General features: G+C 35.2%; 1 protein-coding gene across 12 annotated transcripts in view; it reads right to left on the minus strand.

The window, feature by feature from the left end:
• Positions 1-17,036, minus strand: part of LOC124223065 (uncharacterized) — a 313,561-nt gene that overhangs the window by 139,182 nt on the left and 157,343 nt on the right. For 10 of the 12 annotated variants that reach the window (XM_046634702.1, XM_069137792.1, XM_046634695.1 and 7 more), the window contains one exon: positions 640-741. The exons of the other annotated variants lie outside the window; for them this stretch is intronic. The gene's annotated coding sequence lies outside the window, so the exon portion shown is untranslated. The remainder of the gene's footprint in view (positions 1-639; positions 742-17,036) is intronic. 12 annotated transcript variants of the gene reach the window in all.

The following is a 17,036-nucleotide window of genomic DNA, read 5'->3' on the forward strand; positions in this document are numbered from 1 at the left end:
CCAGGGGCTTAAGCGCTTTCAAATTGATAAAAATAAAAAAATAAAAAATTTCCCCGAAAATTCGAGCTCTCTACATCAACTCTAAAAGGTAGTCCGCTTTGTGATCGAAGTAACTTATGGAAATAACATGCGAAAAACTTTTTTTTCTCGCAATCTATATTCATTTTATTGTAAGAGTAATAATGTTTAAAATAATCTGTATCCGCGAAGTTTTAGTGGGCATTAGTACTACTATCTTAAAAAACAATACATATGATCGCACAAGACAATCTAGATGAATTGCACTTCCTCTTAATAAAAAAAGTCGGATTTTGAGAGTGTGCCATTCGTCAAGATTGCCTCGTACGATGATGTATATTTTTTTTTTTTTTTCACACAACAGCAGTAACGCAGTAATACAGATTTTTTGAAACATTATATCGCTCTTACGACAAAATATACACTGAGAAAAATAGTTTTTCCCATATTGTTTCCGTAAGGTACTTCGATCACAAAACGGATTACCTTAGAGTTGATATGGAAAGGTCGAATTTTCATGGGAATTTTTTTTATCAATTTGAAATCGTTCAAGCCCCTGGGAGCATAAAAATTCAAAAACAACCGTATTAAGGACCATCCTAGTGTAGATATAATACGTACCGAACCCTGCAGTCCTCGGCTCTGGTTCTCCTCGTTCTACGTAGACCCGAAAGGAAGGCCCTCCGTATCCATAGAAGATAAGCCCGTTATCAGATGGTCCTTCTGAAAATTACCAAAAAATAACCAGCAGCCTGAGTAAATTATACCTGCAGGTTCACCGGGTGAGCACGCCCATAAGCACAGTAGCGACAACGTCAGAGCGACCAACACGACCGCTAAATGCGGGTTGATAAAAGGTGGACGACAAAAAGCGCGAAGGCCCGGCCCGGGGATTACGGGGCGTAAACCGTCGTTTCAGGCAGAAATAACTTCGGCACGTGTGTCTCTCTCTCGTGTACAAAACGTCCGCGTCACTGCCTTTGTACTCCGGTTGTACCTCGAGCTTCGAGCACGATGGGGGTTTATTGTTAGCGGTATTATTATTATCATCCACGATTAAGATCATGTGCATCTTCGTTGTAAAGAAAGGTAGATAACATCCATGCTGTGTGATGGAATTAAATCCGAGTGAATTCCAGTAAAACAATTGAGGATTTAAACAATTTGAGAGAAGGTTTTATAAACTAAATGCTCACAATTATTGGGCGCAAGATGGCGAAAATGACGCGTACGATTCGTACTCAATATGGTGGAGATGACGAATGCATTTTGTATTCAAGATGGTGGCAATGACAAATGGATTTTTTATTCAAGATGGCGGCAATGAAGAATACGATTTGTATTCAAAATGGTGGAGACGATAAATACGTTTTGTATTCAAAATGGTGGAGATGATGAATGCGTTTTTTATTCAAGATGGCGGTAATGACAAATGCGTTTTGTATTCAAAATGACGGCAATGATAAATACGTTTTGTATTCAAGATGGCAGCAATGACGAATGCGATTTGTATTCAAGATGGTGGTAATGATGAATGCGATTTGTATTCAAGATGGCGGCAATGACGAATACGATTTGTATTCAAAATGGTGGAGATGATGAATGCGTTTTTTATTCAAAATGGTGGAGATGATGAATGCGTTTTTTATTCAAGATGGCGGCAATGAGGAATGCGATTTGTTTTCAAGATGGCGGTAATGATGAATGCGATTTGTATTCAAGATGGCGGCAATGACGAATACGATTTGTATTCAAAATGGTGGAGATGATGAATGCGTTTTTTATTCAAGATGGCGGTAATGACAAATGCGTTTTGTATTCAAAATGACGGCAATGATGAATAGGTTTTGTATTCAAGATGGCAGCAATGACGAATGCGATTTGTATTCAAAATGGTGGAGATAATGAATGCGTTTTGTATTCAAGATGGCGGTAATGGCAAATGCGTTTTGTATTCAAGATGGCGGCAATGACGAATGTGATTTGTATTCAAGATGGTGGTAATGATGAATACGTTTGGTATTCAAGATGGCAGCAATGACGAATGCGATTTGTATTCAAAATGGTGGAGATGATGAATGCGATTTGTATTCAGGATGGTGGAGATGACGAATGCGTTTTGTATTCAAGATGGCGGCAATGACGAATACGATTTGTATTCAAAATGGTGGAGATGATGAATGAGTTTTGTATTCAAAATGGCTGTAATGACAAATGCGTTTTGTATTCAAGATGGCGGCAGTGACGAATGCGATTTGTATTAAAGATGGCAGTAATGATGAATGCGTTTTGTATTCAAAATGGTGGAGATGATGAATGCGTTTTTTATTCAAGATGGCGGCAATGAGGAATGCGATTTGTTTTCAAGATGGCGGTAATGATGAATGCGATTTGTATTCAAGATGGCGGCAATGACGAATACGATTTGTATTCAAAATGGTGGAGATGATGAATGCGATTTGTATTCAGGATGGTGGAGATGACGAATGCGTTTTGTATTCAAGATGACGGCAATGACGAATGGATTTTTTAATCAAGATGGCGGCAATGAGGAATGCGATTTGTTTTCAAGATGGCGGTAATGATGAATGCGATTTGTATTCAAGATGGCGGTGGTGACGAGTACAATTTGTATACATCAATCTATTGATAAAAACTTTCAATTGAATAAACAAAAACTTGCTAAAAACATAAAACTTACACTTTCAATAGTCCCCGATGCTGCAAATCCTATAAATCATGTAAAATTTCCACGATATTTGAGACATTTCTAGATTCATACATTTTTTCGATACAAAAATTAATTTTAAATAACCTATAAAATTAGAAATGAAAAAAAAAATTGGACGCATCTTTTTTCGACTACTTTAATTGTACTTTTTCGACTAGAAAATATATTTGAATGAAGGAACAGTCGTCGAAACTTTTTTTTCAGACAGTATTGAAAGTGTTGACAAAATCCATCCCTTGAAAATAAATCTAATGAGTGAAACTTTTTTTTATGAATATTTTAAATGCATTTCCACTGGTACAGACAACCGTTCTAAAAGAGTTTATATTCTCTTGTACTATGAGAAAGTGCTTTTTCTAATTTTATAATAATTTTCTTGGCTTCCATCCCGGAATTCTCAGCAGCCAAAATTTGACGATACGTCGGAATTAGAAAATCGTGACAACAACGACGTAGAATTTGTATTGAATCAAACTTTTTGATATAATTATTTTTTCTCCTTGCGATAACCGTTCGATCGCCAAAATCTGATTTGAAAGAGAAAAATCGTTTGAAACAATTGAAGCATTTTGTTTTTTATAATAACATGTGTGTAAAATTTGTCAGAAATTTATTATATCATTCATCTGTATAGCGAACGTTATTTTCAATACGAATTTGTTTGAACGGTTACATTTATCAAAGGCAGAAAGATACCAAAGGAATATTGAAATGCAGCCGAACCAGTGAATCGAGGAATGAATTATTAATATTACCTTATTTGCAGTACAGAACAACATAATAATAGCAGGCAATATGTAAAGTAACCAAGGCTTGAACAAATTTTCACTAGAACTGCCTCACATATACTATTTATTAATATCGCAACATAAATTCATGTCTCTCTTCATAACGTGCGTCGAGATCGACGGTCGCCAATCGCGCGAGGTTCATTAAAAAAACAAAATAAATAAACGCGAGTGAGCCGACTCACTAGCTTTATTTTCGAGCTTTCATCCAAGCCCTAAATCAATACGATCGATGCAAGGAGAGCCGAAATATACCGGTTGTAAAATTTCCCAGGATGGAAGATTACGTCTTTACTTTTTACACCGTGAAACCTTCTACAATCAAGTCTTGTGCCACGTGACGTTTATTATCAAAATTTTTCATTTCGTCGAGCCTGATTCAGGCACGAGATTCATCTTGGGTTCCGATCGACGAATTTGAATCGAAAGCTCAATTCGGTGTTAATACGAAGATTCCACGAAGAATGTTTGAACAATTGAGGAAACTTGGATAGCTTGAAACTCTGTAAATAAGCTCGATCAAAAGACTTCGTGACGATCCTCTCTGATTCATTCGCTTGGATTCATTCCTCGCGGAGTTGCTACTTGCTTATTTTCTAGTAGTCGAAATCAAACACATAGACAACGTGGAACTTTGAGATATCGCTTGAAATATCGTTCCGCCAATGCTGACATACTTAAACCATCGGTGGAACTTTAATCCGAATCAACAAACTTGCCGAAGTTAGTGAATAGCGAAACCATCCACCAACCATTACAGGCTATAGTTACTCGCCAGCCTTGAATTCGAAAAGAGGACGCGCCGCGTCATGGTTGCTGAAAATGCAAGGTGGCTCGTTCGAGGGTGAAAACTTGGGGTTGCCGCGCGTCCCGCGTTCGGTTCGACCCTGTTGTAATAGCGGTATAAAGATTGAGGGGGTTCGCCATTTGAGTCAGGTGATCCAGATGGCGCTGTACCCTCTGCACACCGTTCGAATCAGCGGAAGAGTGGAGGTTACGGTGTTATGGTTTTTTTTTTTACGGCCAGTCGGATTTCGTATCGTCGGATCTTGCTAAGAAGTTGAGAAAATTTACCAATTCGGATCTGCTGGAAAAATATTGTCAACAACTGCAGGGTGACCATAAATTTTTGGGAAAAAAATACCACAACTTTTGCAGGTTTACCAAAACCTAAAACCTAGTTTTCCCTGAGATTTTCCCAGTTCTAGTAAGTTACTAAAACTTAAATCGTTCATATTATTAATTCTATATTCGGTTCAAATTCGATTCTAAATGAAAAAAACAATATGACGTACAGAAAAGTGAATTTAAGCCGATTTGTTTTCTCGACGAAAAAAAGTAAAGCTTTTGTAGTAAACATTTCTCAAAAAATTTCAAAGTCGAAATAGCGATAAGGTTTTTAGACGAATACAAGTTTTTTTTTTTTTTTTTTTTTCGAATTTTAAAGCCAACAATACCTATTTATTACTAATTCATAAAGTTACTTTACAGGGTCATAAGCCACGACGTGTTGTATAAGCGGTGTTGCTACTTTATGACTGTTTATATTTTGGACCCTTTAAAATTTTCAGTGGTAACGGGATGATTTCAATTTTTAAGCCTCTTCCGAAGGTCTGAAATTCCAAGCCGTCTCTGATCGGGGATTTACCGGTGAAAGGATTTTCTTACAGTTTTTATGAAAACACGATGAACGCAAAGTATAAAATGAGGATGTAATTAAAATCCGCGCCTCTTGAGATTAGGTATTAATATAAGCTGTTGGAATATATCGTACAAATTTATAGTTTACTGTGTTTTGTCTTTCAAGTGAAATATCGGACCCTCAATTACAAAAAACTGATGTTGTAATTATCTTTTATAGAAAATTGCGACTTTTTATAATGTTTTGTAGAAACTGGTAGTTTTTTTTACCAAATTCCACGGGTTTCAACAAAAAAAAAAAAAAATCTGTTTTGTCCGTGTCAGAAAATGTAATTATCTTTTGCAGGAAATTGTAAAATTTCTACATTCCTTTCCCTACGATTTTCAAATAAAATTTCCTAAAAAATTCAGAGAAATATACTTTATTCTAGTTTGGCGTGAAAATTATTTTCACCAGGGAAATCTTGGATTGCAGGACGGAACGCCGTTTGGGTTGTTCGAAAATACTTCAGAGAAACAGACGCGGCGATTACCTATCCGGAAAGGGTGGCCAGTTGTTATCTGTTAAACGAAATAAAAAGAGCAGTAATTAGGTCCAGGTGCAGAGGCACGTAAAGTACACACAAGTACGGTCGTTCTTGAGCTTAATTTGAGAACCTTCGTAATTTCCTAACCCTCGTCGAGGGGAGAAAGAATTTTGGGCTCTATAAAAATAAAACGACCGGCAGGATTATTAAGCCTTCCAGCTGAAATCGTTCGGTATCATTTTGGTTGAAAATCGGTTTAGTCGAATATTGCTTTCCTACAGTAGTCGTATTATTTTCACGCGACAATTGACGAGAAATCGCATTAAATGCGAGAGGGATGTTTCATTGCTAGCAAATTAGGTAAGAGCAATTGTTATTTTAGCGGAGTGTTGCAGATTCTTAAAGTGCGAAGCGGTCAGTGGCTTTAAACTCAGTTTCATTTAAAGTTTTGTTTAATAGATAATTTTTTGATTTTTTCAGTACTTTGCAACGTTTGTGTAAATTTTTTTTTTTTAGTCTTTGTTCAAGACACTTGAGTAACAAGTCGATTGTCCTGTAGAAGGAGAATTAATCGAAAAACTGATCGATACAAAAGGCCCATTCAAAATTATACTCGTTACTCGATCGATCGAAAAAACCATAAATTGGAATTTACGCGATTGATCGATTAATCTAACTACCCAATTTCAAAACATTACAGACGGATGTAATCTTTTTTTTTTTTTTTTGCACAAACATATTTTGCTATTTCCATTTTCCATTTCCAATAATATTCCCCATATTTTTGCTTCGAGAAAAGAGTTTCATTTGTTACAGTTGTTAAAAAAATTCCGGTAAAACGGATGTCGTGAAAATAATCATTTTCATTAAGATAATTTAACGAGATCAAATTTTGGGGTAAATTATAAGAAAATGTATCACCTGTGAACATAATGAAAAATATTATCAGTAGATGCATGTTAGATTATCTTTATTCATAGCTTGACAAAATTAATTTTTATTTTTTACCGAGAACTATATTTTTCAGTTACGGTAAAAGCGAATATAATTTAAGACTATAAAAAATGGCCAGAAAAAACTGTCCAATGGTCCGTTATTACGGATCTGAAATCAGATATCGGAAATCCAATCAGCGAACCCGAAAACCACAGCACAGAATTTTTTGACCATTTTCGATCAAGTTCGAAATTTTCGTCCGCCATCTCGAATTTTTGAAATCTGATTTCAGATTCGTGATCGGCGACCGTGAATTAATTAAATTCACAGAACACCGTCTTGTTGGAAAAGTTGAAATCGGCACAATAACGTGTGACTCAAATGATCAAGTTATTCGGAGATGAAGAAGAGGAGAAAAAATCGCAAACCCCGCTCGTTTTTGTACGATATAAATATAGCAAGAGAACAAACTTTTCAATTGTACGATACGTTTCAAGGAGTATATAGTTTACTGGAATGAGGCACGTAGGGATCGCCTCATTTCCCGCAAGTGTAGCCAAGGCGAGCGCTTAAGTATACAAGGAGTGAAAACTCCCTTCTTACACGTTTCACGAACCTACCCAATTTACACCGAAGCGATGTGAAAGTTTAGCCGTTAGAATGCCTCAAAGGGGAGTCGTTCTTATCTGATTAAAATGCATCTCTAGACCCCTTGCTTGCAAGCTCAATACGCTCGACGCTTTCAATAATGCATCGTTAAATTCTCACCCAGCCGCGAGGGCGGGACTTTCGCTTTTCGCGAGCTTAAGTAAGAGTTTAAACTGTCTTTTTATAATTTTTTTTTCACGAGTACTGCCCTTGACACGATTCAAAAACGATGGAATTACGTTTGGTGAATAAATAATACTCCTTTTCGTAGGTATTGATTTCGCTAGATTTTTAACTCGGTGTTTTGATTTTTTTCGAAATTTTTCCAGGTGATACAAACACGTTTTGAAAGTTCGAATTTTCGTGCAACTTTTAAGCTGATTAAAATTTTGCGTGCATTGTCATGGTTGGATTTTATTTTATTTATTTATTTATTTATTTATTTTTTTTTACATACCATGGAAAAATTTTTAAGAATTGTAATATTCGTTCAAATAATTTTAAAAGCATTTCCACAATCGTAACATATGTTTCATCTCTCTTGGTACATTAAAAAATTTGCATTTACAGAAATGATTGTATTTAAACGTTTTGTAAAATTTTCGAAATTACCAAATCTTTTTGACTCTATATAAGAAAAAAAAAAAAAAAACATGATAAAACTATACGGAATGTGAAATTAATTTGTTTTCTACGCCTTATCATGATTATGAGAAAATTTTTATTCAATATTTACTTTTATTTTATATAATTTCACTTTCGATTTGTTCTGAATACTCTTGCTACAGTGTCAAAAATATTTGACTCTTGGTTTGAAGATTTTTGAAACATTCGAACGTAGTTTTTTTATGATACAAAAATTTCGAGAGGTTGAAAAATTTGAAATGTAAGGAATAATCATCCGTCATGGCAAAGATGTTGAAACGACTGGAAAAGAAAATGGAGTTTAGAATTTTTAAAACGTGGTACGATGAATAGTTTCGTAAATTAAATAACTCAAAAACGACAAACCGAGGAAAAAAATTGGTTTTGGAAACGCTGTTTCACTGTCAATTCAGAGTAAAAAAGTCAATCTTGGTTATTTAAACGAAAATTGAAAACGACGTGACAAAATTTTCCAAATGACTGATTCATTAATTTGTTGCGACTGCAGAAGAAACGTTTCACCAGATCTTTATATCTGACATTAAAAAACCTGCCAACTTTGGTATAATTGTATACATGTTGATTTTTTTCCGAGAATCAATTTATTGTCAGTTTTATTGTACCGTGAAGTATGCAAAATTCAAGTTTCCAACCCGAGCTAATCATATTCTTTGATATTAATGGGCGCAGCTTCGTTTCAAATGAAAGTTCGGATTCGTTCGATTATTTTTATCGATAATAATAACATAAACAACGACATAAATAACAATAACGATTGTAACAGTATTCGCAGCTTGAATCGGCATCGATTCCGATTGCAAAAAAATTTAACAGCATACAATGCTGAATTAATTTGGCAGAAAAAATAGATCGCGTCAATTAAAGGCTACAATTATTTTCCCCGTCAAAGTCAACGTCATCTTATCGTTAGATTTTACTACAAACAAGGCAGCTGGCTACGAAATAATTCGATTGATAAATCAACAATCCCCGAGAATCACACGAGTCCGATTTTCAAATAAACGCGCATCTGCGAAGTGAATTTTTAAAAGAAGATAAAAAGAGTACCTCGAAAGTTTGAATCGAGCCAATATTTGCTTTAATACAACCAATCGAGTAAATATTTGAGTAACGGATTCGAATATTTTTAAACCAAATATACGGCAGTAATAATAAGAATTTTCAGAGTCACGGTCTTAAGGATCGTTTATTCTTGCACGGGTACCTGGAAAAAAAATTATGAAAATGAAAACTTGATCCAATTAAATCAAATCACATCTGATTTTCGGGCATTCGATATAATTAGACGTAAGCTTTACATCTATCTAATCTGATCTAACTGTTATTTATACACATTTTAATACTAAAACAGACAAGATCCGAAGAGATATACCTATGTAACTATATTCACCCGGATCTCAGATTATATTTCAGCATTAGATCTATATTGATTATACAGGGTGGTCCATTTAACTCTGCCGCCGCGAATAACTTGGTTACTATTGATTGTACCGAAAAGTGTCTTCCGGAAAAGTTGTTGCATTTGAAGGGGGAAAATGATTTTTGGAAGTGAGTGTCATCCGAAGGTCATATCTTATGAGATTTCGGTGTTTGCGATGGTTTTTTAAACAGGGCTACCTATTTTTTTGCTCACTACAAGAAAGCTGACATCAAAACGCGTCCAACCATGTGCAACAACATGACCTTCGGATAATTTTCGACTCATTGTGCAAGTATTACTCCAGAAATAATATGTAAAGCCAGGGAATCCTTCATTATGCGTATCGACAAGTGTATTCAGGTTGACGGACAACATTTCGAGCATTTAATAAAATGAATTACGTGGAAAAAGTATTGAATGTGCCGATACAATTCATTCTCCTTGAATTTTCACCTCCGTTACTTAATCATGAATTTTGGAGTCGAGAATCATCCGAAGGTCACGTTGTTGCACATGGTTGGACGCGTTTTGATGTCAGCTTCCTTGTAGTGAGCAAAAAAATAGGTAGTCTCGTTTAAAAAACCATCGCAAACACCGAAATCTCACAAGATATGACCTTCGGATGACATTCACTTTCAAAACTCATTTCCTACCTTCAAATGCAACAACTTTTCCGGAAGACACTTTTCGGTACAATCAATAGTAACCAAGTTATTCGCGGTGGCTGAGTTAAATGGACCACCCTGTATAATCTAAGTTGATACGAACGTGTCTGTGTAAATATGACTTCATGTTAGTCCATGTGTAACGTTAAATTTAATATTGTATTACGTTATACGTATACCTACAATCGCATCTCGTTACGTCTAAATTGACCTAAGATTTGAAACGATGAGACGTGTTTGAAAGAAACGAGATCAAGATGAATCTGGTTACTTTTTCCCGGTCAGGCTTGTTGAAAAACAAACGTCTCATTAGAATCTGGATCCGGAAATTGTGAAATATGCCGTCTTGCAAATCGCATAACGCTGCTGCGCCGGCGGCTGCGAACTAGATACATTAATTAAACAAGTAGCTGCACTCAAGATTGTCCAAACAAGACAAGCAGCAGTTGATTAATCAGGGATACATGTATGTTCGTAGGCGACGATAGTAGTCCTGCAGGATTTCATGACACAGCACCCGAGCTATTCACTTTTGACGAAGCTAGAAACTTCTAATCAAGACACTCGATGGAGAAAAGAAGCGCGAGAGACACGGTGAGACATTGAAATAGAAAACACCTAACGCGTTTCATCCTGGAACATGGTTTACAATAACGTGTGAATTATAATCGATCGATGGATCGATGTATTCTTGTTTAATCGGTATCGATACGCGTGCACTTATCTCTCTTTAACCCAACCCACTGAACACGTTTATAAAAATTTGATGCCAATTTGACGTCAGAACGACGTCGTGTAATCTTTCATCACATCTTAAAAATGGTCGCAAAGAATGTCACTGTAATGCCAAATTTAAGTAAAACCAAGATCGCGATAACGAATTTTTTCACCGGGATTGCCTTCTATTTTTCCATTCTTACGATCCAATTAAAGCGCGAGTACGTTTGACTCAAATATCTCGTCCACGATTTATCGATTCTCCCTGGCCACTGTTCAAGAAAATCTTTTCGACGTACCGTTTATACCTAGAAACAAAAATGCAGAAACACGATCTGAGTATCTGGTAAAAAATGATGACATGACAAAATCACCAGACGAGTTTTTGTTCTCATATACGTCATAAAAAAAAAACGCGTCTCGCAAACGGGGGTAGAAATTTTTTTCAATCAACAGAATTGTCAAAACTCGATTAACGCGAAGAACGTGGAATTTGTTCAACGCAAAATCCGTTAGTTTTATCTCTTGACGACAAAAAAAAAAGAAACTCGTGGGATTTGACTGTATAAATCTCGATTAAAACAAAAGAAAATTCATGTTCACGTGGGCAATAAGCCTCTGGAGGTTAATAGCTATTATGGCTTTAATCTGCAGGATATTTCCCGTTTGTAAATTCTCCTTAATACTAATCTCCACTGCAAACGTGATTTCGTGCAACGATGTATATCCCCTGTGCACGTAAGCCTTTCGAATGGTTCACTTATACGTCTGTATACATACATATATATATATATACAAATTACATATGAGGTATTCCACTCCAAAACTACCTACGCCTTACCCTCACCATCGACGATTTTTTTTCATTTTCCACTACGGTGTAGAGTGTACGCAAAAAAAAATCTCACAGAGTCATAAAGTTTTTTGGATCACGGGTTTGATTTTTTACAATTCTCAAAAACATGGAAATCCAATTTTTGTATGAACAGCACCAATCGATGGGCTTCGAATTTTGAGCTCTCGTGAATTCTTTGTAAAAAAAAAAAAAATAAAATAAATATTTTCCGACGTAAATGGAAATTGGCAAGCTTTTGGTTTAGAAGCTAGAGACGAAACAAGTAATTGAAAAGTAAGATAAACCGAATTCAAACGTCTGTTCAAAAAATAAAAATCAGTGTTTAATTCGGTTAAAAAACACTGATTTTTATTTTTTGAACAGACGTTTAAATTCGGTTTAATTGACGAGAAACGACAAAAATCGTACATTCATTTTCAAATAGAAATAACGCAAGCGCGAATTGATTGCCTACCTAATTTATTATAAGTTTATTGCTCGTGACGATAAAAAAAAATACGATGAAAATAGTTGGAAAGTCTAATCGAGTTTGAAACGTATTGGGAATGTGTTCTGCGATCTTTGAAACTATCCTCCCCGCTTAATGAAAATTGAAAATCATTCTGTCTATAATTCGGTTCGATTTGCGTGAAAATTTTTGCGAGATTCTAAGAAATTTTCAATATTATTTCTGCTTTATATGCTCTTGAGTGGTGGGAAACAAAATTCGATTCAACCAAACTTTGTCAACCTAAATTTGCAGTTGTTTTACCCTAAGTGGAAAATAAAATCGAATCGAAACGTATCGAGTTCCTGTTGCGCAGAAATTGGGTTTTATTTACGAGCTCTTGATTTACCTTGATTGCTATTTTCATTTCACAGAGTTGCAATATTTTCTCAACCCGTTCAATCAACTACACAGCCAATTAATGCAACGTACACCGAGTACAAAACTTTTTTGCCACCGCAAACGAATAATTTGAAGTGCGACGCGGGTTTCATTTTTGAAATTCGCGTGTTTCGTAATAAAAAAAAAAAAAAACAAAAAAAAACCAATGTTGTCTTTATTTTTTCGGATCAAATACACTTTTTCACATAAATCTTCGCCGTTCGTCTCAATGTTCCTAAACCACGTGTATATTTGAAAGGTCGGAAGAGTTTTTTTTTTTTACCGACATAGCTGCACATCGATAATGTCGTAAAAATTTCCAGTCTTGATTTTTACGAATTATTGAAATTGTACACATAATCAAGGTAAAAGTGAGGGTTGTAAATAAAACGAGAACATATTGAGCTAAAAATTCCTTTGAGATGTCAAACCTGGAATGTATAATGAACAAAACTACTTTCTTCCGCGAGTTTAAAAAAAAATATGCTTGTTCCAGAATTGAGCAAAAAAAAAAAAAAAAGCGACCAACGTAGATCCGAGGGTAGTTTATTTATGTATAATTTTTGGTGCGCAAGGGGATGAAATTACGACCTTGAGGTGTTTTTGACGGGCGGTGGAAAGGCAAAGAGGCGAAGAGGCTGAGAGGAAGGGAAACAACGTAACTCTGCCAAGACCGACGATAATTCTGCAAATTATCGCGAAAAGTCGTAAAATGTTTCATTGCTCTACTGACGAGTGTTTCGCGAGTGCCGGAGGACTGCTTTTTCTACTTTTGGCAGTCCTCGCCTTCAGCCTCGGATAAACAAAACGGCCCCTCTTCTCATTGCAAGAAGTAAAGCTGTCGCGAACATTATCTGCTTGTCGGTTATTTCGAGCCAGAGATACGCAGAGGATTTTTATTACGTGCCGTGTATACGCTGTGAATGCGAAATCGTGTGAACATAAAAATAGCTGAACAAACTGAGACTGAAGTCAAACCGCACTTAAGTTTGGGTATTTGGAACGATTTGTCTTCGTATAATGAAATATACCTAATGAAATGGTCGAAACCCGCGAAATTTGAATAAAAACGCGTTATTACCACACTGAGAAAAATTTCATTTGTTACTGTAACTGGAAAAATTCAGTAAAACAGGTATCGTTGAAAAAACTGTTCGAATATTGTTGGAATTACGAAAAACGAGGCACGCGTAACCATTTTGCGCTATCGTCGATTCTTTTTTGGTAATTGTAACGCAAAATCAGTTTCTTCGGTTTACTCTACTTTTTTAGCTAAGCAAGGCTTTAACGTCAATTTATTTTTGCAAAAGCAATAAATTTTCGCAACGGTTGCAAGAAAATATAGTAACAGTGATACGTAATGAGAAAGAATAGCAACGGATACTAGACTTTCCGGTAACAGTGACAAAACTAATTTTCATTTTTTTACCTAAAACTATGTTCTTCGATTGTGGTAAAGAATGAAAATAGTCGAGTACTGAGCGGTAAACGGAACTAAAAATTTCTCCCGGTGCAATCAAGTGACATTTTAAAGCTAGTACATTTCTGCGTCAATTTAGTTAACACTAATATTCAACTGTTTGTAACGGTTATTGTTGATTTCAAGAAATTTTTTATTACGTAAGACACAAGGTGTAAACTACAAAGAAAATTGTTCAAACCTCTGTATTTCCTGGATGAAAAATCAATAAATGTTGTTTTGTTCTAGAAATTTCAAGTGAGTTATCCTCCTTTTATGAAAACTGTGCACGTATATCTTCTTGTTTGTTTGGCAAGTAAATAAATCAGAATTGTATAAATAATATAATTAAAATATTAAATACAAGATGTTTTCAATCATTCGTTCATCCATCCATCAATTAGCAAGATTAAAATACGCCTTTTCTATATATAATGCTCAATGTCAAATGATTTTTCTCGGCAATTTTTCTGTGACTAGTCCTTTCACTAAACAATAACAGTTTTTTTTTTTTTTTTCATTTTTTTTATTCATTCATTCATTCACGCACGTTGCACGATTACTTTCGTATTTTATTTACGTAGTAGACGCGCACTCTTTAAACTCTAACATGTTCATCCAATTATTTATGAATTATATAAGCGATTCCGTTGATTAGAGGCTCTCCGAAAATCACGTGAGATGACTTTTTTCCGTAGATTTTTAGCATTTATAGTTTGTCACAGAAATGATGAATAATACAGGATGTTTATCAGTTATAAATAACAGACCATCTCATTCACCAACGAAATAAAACCAGGTTTAAAAAAAACCCTTTTTTTCTTTCCATAAATGTTAACATTTGCAGGAAAAATAATCTGTGAAAACCGATCGAAAGTCAATATTTGAAATGGATTACAGCATGAATCGGTATAAATTATTCTATTCTGTTTGTAAAGTTAGGCGACCGTTCGGGTGATACAATTAATATTTTATTTGGCAGTTTGCTGGGTGGTATGAGAAAAAAAAAAAAACAAAAAAACGTTGATTACCGCGGAGAGAAATAGTCGGTAGTCACGTTTGAAAATTAATTTTTGGCCGCTCAGCGATTCAATTTAGCGGCAAAAAGTCGTTTGAAACTTTACGATCGTACTTCAAACGTCAAACCGCGGTTGGCACGCTGCCTAATTTCTTTTAATTCGTACGATGCCTGATGTAACTATTATTCCGATTAGTTTTGAAAATCACAACGTATTTAAATATTTCCGGATTTTTCAATAAATAATTAATGATTTATAACAATGTATTTTTAATTGAAGCGACATAAAATAGAAACTTTCTTTCGTTTAATCATTCGGATTCTTTACGCATATAATTTCACATAATTTTGTGATAATTTATCTAAATTTACGAAATCATGTGAAATTATATCAAACTCATATTTTTTTCAAAGTTTTGTACGATTCTATAAAATTTCACAGAGTCGGATTGAATTATTCAAATTCATTCGAAACTTACATTAAATTATAGGAAATTACGTAAAATGATACGATTGTAATTTCTTATAAATTTATCCGATCTTATAAAAACATTTTTTTACGGGAATGAAATGTAATTCGTATTTTTTTTTTTTTTTTTTCTAATTAAAACAGTGAAATGCAAGTTTTCAAATGAATTTCTATAATAAAAGACGACACGATTGCTCGGCACATTATTCTCGTCTGAATGACAAATTAAATTTGTAATTTTTAATTAACCGATTACAATTTCGCCCATGAAATTTCTACCAAGTCCCTTTGCCCCAAGTTGGCACTTGAATTAAGTTCAGCTGCAACCGTTGCATAAAAGATGACTCTCGTGAAATGTCAAGTAGAATTTGTTCGGCATTGTATTCCAAGATACGCTCTTCAAACAATCATAATAAATCTAGATTATGAATAAACATTACGTTGATGGGAAGTTTGTACGTCGGTTGTAAACCGAGACGAATTTGTAGCATGCTTCCGTTATTACCTGAAATTGGTTTGCGAATTTGGCAAACTGCCGAATAAATATTCCTCCGAAGTGTGTCGCAAGTCGTGCAGTATTTCCGCGTTCTTAATTAATCTCGCGTTTCGCTTCGACGACATTGAAAATCTTTACACAATTTCTACTCCCTTTTTTTTTTCCTTCAATTTTTACCCATAATTACGATTAACCTGTTTCGGGGGGTTGATTTCGAGGATAGAAAAAAAAACTTCTCATCACCCACGCAGAGTGAAGATTCCGAAAGCAGTGAAATAAAAACATGCCCCGTATGGCATGGCGAAAATTTCAAGAATTCAAAGAATACAGCGAGCGCATTTCCAGCCGAACATTTCTCACCTACTAGATTGGAATTCCATTGCCGCAAACTCCATCTGCATCGGCTTGGGCTACGAATTGAATCCAATATTGAGTCACAATTCGGCCCGGTTTGAAACCGATTTACAGGGGATTCCCATGTAAGAGCAGTAAAAATGATCATTCTATCGTTTTATCGGGGCTGGACTGATAACGAACCGAATATAAAGAAACGAAACGTGATCGAAAGCTGCAAATTTTCACTTCAAGAGAAAAAAAGTAAAATAGAAATTTCAATATCTTAACAACGAACTCCTGTACTCGAAATTACTTCAGTAGCTATTATCGCAACACGATGCTTATTTATTGTTATTGTTGAAATATTCATATTTGTTGGTTCCCGATCTCTCGTTTATACAGACAACAATGATTGTTGAGAATTTTTCTGGCTTCTCTTTTGGCTTAGATTTTACATTGATTTTGCAAATACTTTAAATCGAAGTATAAACGGATCATTGTCTTATGCGTAAGACAAAATATAATTGTCAGTTTTTTCTACGCGACGGCCTGTTTTCACCGTTACCGCAACGACGCGCGTAATATTTTTCCAGGGCGTAAGTCGGTGTGATAAGGTGAACGGTGAACAGATCCCTTTGAATTTACATACTTTGTGCCCATGCCTGCATTAAACGTAAGCCTAACATTCTGCAGTAACATCTTGTTACGATATTTCTTACTCAATACGCAATAGAAATTCCTTACGAGGCGAAATATATCGCAGCGGGGGGATCATTT

The sequence above is a fragment of the Neodiprion pinetum genome, chromosome 7 (genome assembly GCF_021155775.2).
Source record: "Neodiprion pinetum isolate iyNeoPine1 chromosome 7, iyNeoPine1.2, whole genome shotgun sequence".
NCBI lineage: Eukaryota > Metazoa > Arthropoda > Insecta > Hymenoptera > Diprionidae > Neodiprion > Neodiprion pinetum.